At 40.8% G+C, this 7,583-nt stretch overlaps 1 protein-coding gene and 1 long non-coding RNA gene across 4 annotated transcripts in view; one reads left to right on the top strand and one right to left on the bottom strand.

The window, feature by feature from the left end:
- LOC106810346 overlaps window positions 1-1,264 on the bottom strand; it is a 2,336-nt gene extending 1,072 nt beyond the window's left edge. For both annotated transcript variants that reach the window (XR_001394004.1, XR_001394003.1), the window contains exon 1: window positions 923-1,264. This is a non-coding gene — a long non-coding RNA (uncharacterized LOC106810346). The remainder of the gene's footprint in view (window positions 1-922) is intronic.
- A 52-nt stretch (window positions 1,265-1,316) lies between these two features.
- Window positions 1,317-7,583, top strand: part of LOC106810345 — a 16,144-nt gene continuing 9,877 nt past the window's right edge. Inside the window, exon 1 of one of the 2 annotated variants that reach the window (XM_014813659.1) lies at window positions 1,317-1,594. The gene's annotated coding sequence lies outside the window, so the exon portion shown is untranslated. Of the gene's footprint in view, window positions 1,595-1,645; window positions 1,905-7,583 lie in introns of those variants that run through there. The other variant, XM_014813660.1, reaches the window with a different exon arrangement.

Raw genomic sequence — 7,583 nt, 5'->3', positions numbered from 1 at the left:
CCGTCCGTCCGCCCGTCTGTCCGTCCGTCCGTCCGTCCGTCCGTCCGTCTGTCCGTCCATCCACCCACCCATCCATTCATCCATCCGTCCATCCATCCATCGCTCATACACGCACATGAGTGCAACAGATGCCGCGTTATGTTGGTCTTCCAGTTCTGTCTGATACTATCTTACAGACTCCCCCCCCCCTCCTCTCTCTCTCTCTCTCTCGCTCTCTCGCTCTCTCTCTCTCTCTCTCTCTCTCTCTCTCTCTCTTTATTTCTTTCGTTCGCCCGTTCTCTCACTATCTCTCTCGTTTGCCCTTTCTTTCTCTCTCGCTCTCTCTCTCTCTCTCTCTATCTCTATCTCTCTCGTTCGCCCTGTCCCTCTCTCTATCTCGTCTAGCGGCATCGTTATGTTACCGCATCGTACGTGTACGGAATCCTGCGCTGTCGGCTCCGCTCCAAAGCTCATCCTCGAGAATTCCCGGGAGAGTCATGCTCCGCGTAACCCGGGCAGAAACGTAAACTAATGCGGCCGCTCGGGAAGCTTCGATCAGCAAAGCTGACGCAACTCGGGGACGAATGCGCAAGTGCATTTTGAGCGCATGAAATATTAACGCTCGATATTAGCGAGGAAGTGTGTAAATATTTAATGGCGGGAAAATGATAGGCAGAGCAAGGGATCAGCGCGTGCGGGAGACGTGAAGGTCAGAGGTAACGGAGGAAGAGAAGAATAGATAAGAAAGGGATGTAGTAGAAAGAAGTAGAGAGACAGCGCGCGCGAGAGAAAGAGAGAGAGCGAGAGCGAGAGAGAGAGAGAGAGAGAGAGAGAGAGAGAGAGAGAGAGAGCGCGCGCGGGAGAGAGGAGTTGTAGATGTATCCTATCAAGAGCGGATAATACCTGTAAGGTATTATCCGCTCTTGATCCTATGCCTATATACCTTTCTCTTGCGTGACTGTTCACGTGCTTCTGGAGATTGCCGGAGGTAGCACGTACATCTGTTGTATTCACATGTATCGCACACATACAGCTATACACACATATACGGCTTTTCTCTTGTATGAGTGCAAATTAAGTGTATCCAGAGGCTATTTGCTTCTGTATTCATTTACACGTATTAAATGTATACGACATATTCCTGTGTGAATCCGCACGTGTGAAATTAACACCCGCACGTGTTCACACTTACTAGGAAAAAAACGTGGGACCAAAAATAACTTTCCCTAGGCCTACAGTTAGATCACAAGCCGTCGCAAGGCAGTGATCGCGATGTAGAGAAACAAGTTTCGGAGCAGGGTGCCCGTGCTCGTTTTCTAGGGGGGTTCGTTTAATTGCTGGTCGCATGCCGAGGGCTATTGTTCCTGAACAAGCCACAAAGCGCAAGAAACAAGTTCGTGGTTTCGCGGCATTGGCTGTGGCTGACACATTTGGTTTTCGGTGCGCGGTACAAACTAGATACGGCGTGTATCTGTTCTTGGGAGTAGCACAGAAAGCGAAACATCTTATAAACGAGTAGCTATATAATTATTATGCTAAGAGCACTTGGCAGGGAACTCTACATTCTGATTAGCTGTCGATTTCCTACCGTTGTCCCTCTACGGGTTGTATTCAGGTATTTGAACCTTATAGTTATTCTGCGCTATGCTATACTTAGTGTTGTGTGTTAGATGTAAACAATTTCGAAAGTCTCTCTGGAAACATACGTTGAACATCGAATACACCGCTTACTGTCAGTGCGAATAGTTCGACTCTACGTGATAATGTCGCACGTAAAACTAGTTCAAAACTAGGGCGGGAAACGCTGCTAGATAAACGCGAGGTGCGTACGTAGTACACAAAACGAGAACCACGTAGGAAAATGGAGTCCGCGAGCCTTGTTTCTTCGGCGCAAGATAATAATTAACGTGACCATGGCTTAATTGGTGAGTGAGCGTATCATTTAAACGTGAATAGTAATTAATCTACAGCTCTCGAAAATTAATTAACGACTCGATTAATCTAATTAACAGATTCGATAGATTCTAAAGGGTTAACGACAGGATGTACGAGGCTCGAGGGGATTATGGTGTTGAATCATGGCGGGAATTAAGCTGCACCGTACGACACTACATGATGGTGGAGCGATCGATTAAACTAAAAAAAACAGAGGGCTTACTGGCCTGCCTTCAGTACTAACTAAGTTATACTATATTAAATTAAATTAATGTATATATTTATACTATATTATATATTATTATACGACTGCGATGCTCAATGGTTGAGTGCTCGCCTCGTATGTGGAAGGTCGGGTGTTCTACTCCCGGCCGGGTCATACCAAAGACTTGTAAAATGATACACACGTACGGCTTCTCTGCTTAGCATTCAGCAAATAGAGATAGAGTGTGGCAAGTTAACTCGCAGTGCTACAGTGGACTAACCCCCTACTGTAGCATTTACTGTGAAAGCAGCTGCGGGGCTTCAGGGTTACAGAAACGGAGATAGGCACCGCCCTATACGCCTGTAGCTATACGCTATGCGTATGAAGGCGCGGGAAGGATTTAACCATATATTTATACAGCAGCAACAACAATAAGGGCAAACTAAGGCAAGCGAGGGTAAGAGTGAACACATTTTGTACGTTTATAATTACATCATCAGAAAGTAATGTAATGCAGAAAAAACCTCCAAAAGTGGAATAATTGATTACAGTAGTATGGCGATTTTTTAATTTATCAGCCATATTGTATTACTATCATCATGCTATCATATGTATTTGGAGGAGGTATAGGCCTATATATGCACCAAGGCAAGCACAACAGTTTAGCAACGTAGCATAAATCATATTTAAAACCCCCTTTGTTACTCTCTGACATCACAGAAGTCACACAGAAACGTGGTTTATTTTGAAGTTCAAAATGACAAACGGGGATTCTTAAATTAAAAAATTGTTAATGAATTAAACTATAAATATGTCACAGGCACAAAGCCAAATGACAATTATCAGAATAACGTTTATTTCAACCCATACGAAAACGCAGCATAGCCAGAATTATTGTATGGTTGAACAACAATCTAATTACTGATACGATAAGGTTTGGGGTTTTAATTTAACTACATACTCACTATTTGTATAGACTATATATAACTGCGTGTCAAACGGAAATCACCCGACCAGCTAGTTCATCCTTGCGCCATCTACCAACAGCAATAGTAAAAAGCGATCTTTGGTAAAAAGTATAAATTGCCACGTGAGCATACATTTTAATTATAATATTATAAGCTATTGTAGAGAATATTATACAAAGCTAAATATGTGTAAACAGGGCGTCTACATATTTAATTGTAATTTAGCAGAAAGCATCGAAATACAATAATACCAGAGCATATAAATCACTATTATATACACACAGGTGATTTATGTGCTCTGATAATACTAAGCATTGGATGGAGTAGAGTCACTAGAGTGCACTGGCTGATTGGCTGATACCAGGTGTCACTACCATCCACGCGCTCGTGTTTCAAGGGTATCGTATCGTCACTATCGTGACCACTTAGCTGACGTATGTATTATTATTGCTGACGGTTATATTATATCAGTAGTACAGTACATATATAATAACATAATGTAATTATTTACAAATATGGTATTATCATATACAGCTCAGTGAGCGTGACAATGTGTTACATGATGCGTGTGCTGTGATATCTATCACCGTGACCATGCAGCGAGCTGTGCAACCAGGGGTATTTGTTTTTTTTATCCAGAATTCAGTCCTGTTATAGGCCTAATATATCACTATTACAATCATATAATGTAACCTCGATGTAGTCGGAAACAGTTATGCGTTTGGGCCGCTGATTAAAAGTTCTTTCCCGAAAACGTTAATCCAATAACCCAAGTTTTTTCGAGCCAACTTGAGTGTAGTATTGTAAAACTATAGGTTATTGGGACTGTGCAGTGGCGTGCGTGCGGTGACGTTTGTATAAGTTGTTGTCGTCAGCGTCAACATCGCTGCGTGCTAACGAAAATGCTCCATAACAAAGCATATGTTTTCGCTAACCATCCTTTAATATGTTACCACGAAATTTATCCATATCTTATAGAAACAAATATAGCTTATAGATAATATAGATTATAGATAGCTTAATCATAGAGCAAAGTACAAGTGACAGGAGGCTTTCTAAATTTAGTTTTCTCGCGGTAGTTGAGACATCCTGGCATGCACAGCAGTCATTGCTTACACTTTCCACTTATTGGAGTAGTCACCTATGAGATTAATACTATTAATACTGTTATTATTATTATTATTAGTATGAGATTATTCTGACGATTAACGCAGACGACAGCCGAGAGAGAGGTGAGCAAATTACAGTAATAAAACAGCATATCATGTTCTTTCTTGTGTTTATTATAGTCATTATCAATGTTCATAATCATAATTTCCCTCTGTTTTTCCTTCCTCTCGTCGGATGACTGTTTATGCTTCTTTGCCGAGGGCTCACAATTACGGAAACGCCACATCATTGTTATATGTAGCTCCTTGGTAACTACAACTCTCCACTTTGACAGCAGAGAGACATCGGGGACTTCTATGGGGGTCTGGGGGCCAGAACATTTTTGAAAATTATAAGCTCTGAGATGCAATCTAGAGCCATTTCAGGGTACTCCAATAGCTTGCAACTAGCAACACTTTTTGGTGGAAAAGGAAAAAAATTATGTAAAATTTACCTACTGTAATTGTAAAATTTTGATGGGCACTGGGGAATTCCGTCTGTTGTTCCAAAGTAAATTAAAAAGTAAAGTATTTTGTAGACATACAAGCTCTTACGTAGGGAAGCTTTTATTTAGCTACACCCTGTATAAAATGTATATAGTTTTTTCCAAACGTTAAAAACAATATGACACGGTTATCCCTGAGTGGTGCAACGAGGCTGTACTGCTGTTTGCATGACTAGTAAGTAATACAACGTGCTTTGCACCTACAGACTACAGTGACTTATGACATGTGTGTTAAAACTTGAGACAATTATTATTATTTACTGTATAATTCAACATGATATATTACCCAAATCTTCTTAATATTATTTTAAAACAGTATACTGATCGTTTGTAATAACTACCAGTGATACTTTATTGTTTACATCCAAACGTGAAATGCGCGGGGATGTGAGAATTACTCCACAACCTAGCGCACGTGAACAGTGAGCGTGCTGCACGACCCATGCAAGTAAATAAACCCTGGCCAACACAATGTAGGGTTCACTACCACTGGCCAAAAGTAAGCTCCACCCACTTCTTATCGATTTTTGGTATGCCAACGCTGCTACTGGATTCAGGAACCTGTGCTAACCTGTGGGTCCGAACATCCCACGCACGTTTCTTGAATGCCAACTAAAGTTGATTGCAGTGGGCGAACGCATTGTTTACATGTATGTCACGGTTTATTACGGATTAGTTTTCAAATAAATACCCCTGGAAGTTAATATGCATGAACAGATTTCTACAGGTAACAGTTTCTCAGTGCTTCGAATTTTCGGTGATCAAATAGCTGTAGGATCAGCGGGCCTATTTTATCAAGAAGCTGTACGCCCGGCATCGAAACTGTCGGCAGCGGGCCGACAGGCCGACGTGAATTTCGAACACTGGTATCCAAACATCGCCACAGCTAGCGTCACATGTAATAGCTCAAAAAAATCTATAAACCTCTGGCTTGCTCGCGGTAACTGGGCGCTACTGGGCGCTACTGAGTTATCGAGTTATGCCGTATTTTCTGAGATGAATTGGATGTAAACAACCAGAGAGCCGCCATGTTCGGTGCGACTAAAATTGGCAATCGACCTGATTTTCACAGTGCGTAGGCCTAAACACAAGGCAAGTACATATCTTCGCAATGATAATTATTAAGTTGTTCTAGATTGATGTTTCCTGGTTTTCAATGTTTTAATATTTATATATATACGAGTATATGATGCTTCTTTCTGCTCGCGCCAACGCGAGTTGCAACGCTATGGTATGTTATGTCGTTTCGGGTTTTCCGCGTTCCGATCGAAAGGCATGCGTAGTGGAAACATGGCGGTTGGTGGTTAAAGTGAAATTTAGGTTCGGCTCTTGAAATTTACACTGTGCACAGCGAACTAAGGTATTACTATTAGTTTTAATAACGACGCTTGAATACTATAAAGTATAACTATAAGATGAAGGTTATACTTAATAGTAAACAAGGCAGAAATGCTTAGATAATCATTTTATTTGAGATGTACGTAATTGTTCGATAGTTTTTGTAGAGGTACAAGATTTTCCAATGGATGGATACCAGGCTGTGTATATTGACGTTAGTCACACAGCCTGGTACTGGTAAGGTTACACTTACAGTCAGCACTGCCACTAGCCCGACCAGGCTGTGCGACGGATTGTCTATACATATTCTAACCCTAGCAATACCGTTTCTTGGAGCTACACTGCCACTGCCACTGGCACAGCCACAGGCACAGGCACAAAGCCAAATGACAATTATCAGAATAACGTTTATTTCAACCCATACGAAAACGCAGCATAGCTAGAATTATTGTATGGTTAAACAACAATCTAATTACTGATACGATAAGGTTTGGGGTTTTAATTGAACTACATACTCACTATTTCTATAGACTATATAACTGCGTGTCAAACGGAAATCATCGGACCAGCTAGTTCATCCTTGCGCCATCTACCAACAGCAATAGTAAAAAGCGATCTTTGGTAAAAAGTATAAATTGCCACGTGAGCATACATTTTAATTATAATATTATAAGCTATTGTAGAGAATATTATACAGAGCTAAATATGTGTAAACAGGGCGTCTACATATTTAATTGTAATTTAGCAGAAAGCATCGAAATACAATAATACCAGAGCATATAAATCACTATTATATACACACAGGTGATTTATATGCTCTGATAATACTAAGCATTGGATGGAGTAGAGTCACTAGAGTGCACTGGCTGATACCAGGTGTCACTACCATCCACGCGCTCGCGTTTCAAGGGTATCGTATCGTCACTATCGTGACCACTTAGCTGACGTATGTAATAACGGTTATATTATTATATATGAGTAGTACAGTACATATATAATAACATAATGTCATTATTTACAAATATGGTATTATCATATACAGCTCAGTGAGCGTGACAATGTGTTACATGATGCGTGTGCTGTGATATCTATCACCGTGACCAGCGAGCTGTGCAACCAGGGGTATTTGTTTTTTTTATCCAGAATTCAGTCCTGTTACACGCCACTGCACAGTCCAATAACCTATAGTTTTACAATACTACACTCAAGTTGGCTCGAAAAAACTTGGGTTATTGGATTAACGTTTTCGGAAAGAACTTTTAATCAGCGGCCCAAACGCATAACTGTTTCCGACTACATCGAGGTTATATTATATGATTGTAATAGTGATATATTAGGCCTATAAGTTAACAGGACTGAATTGTGGATAAAAAAAACAAATACCCCTGGTTGCACAGCTCGCTGGTCACGGTGATAGATATCACAGCACACGCATCATGTAACACATTGTCACGCTCACTGAGCTGTATATGATAATACCATATTTGTAAATAATGACATTATG

The sequence above is a fragment of the Priapulus caudatus genome, unplaced genomic scaffold (assembly GCF_000485595.1).
Source record: "Priapulus caudatus unplaced genomic scaffold, Priapulus_caudatus-5.0.1 Scaffold434, whole genome shotgun sequence".
Classification (NCBI taxonomy): domain Eukaryota; kingdom Metazoa; phylum Priapulida; class Priapulimorpha; order Priapulimorphida; family Priapulidae; genus Priapulus; species Priapulus caudatus.
Note: the sequence above shows the minus strand (reverse complement) of the source record. Positions and strands in the feature narration are given on the sequence as shown.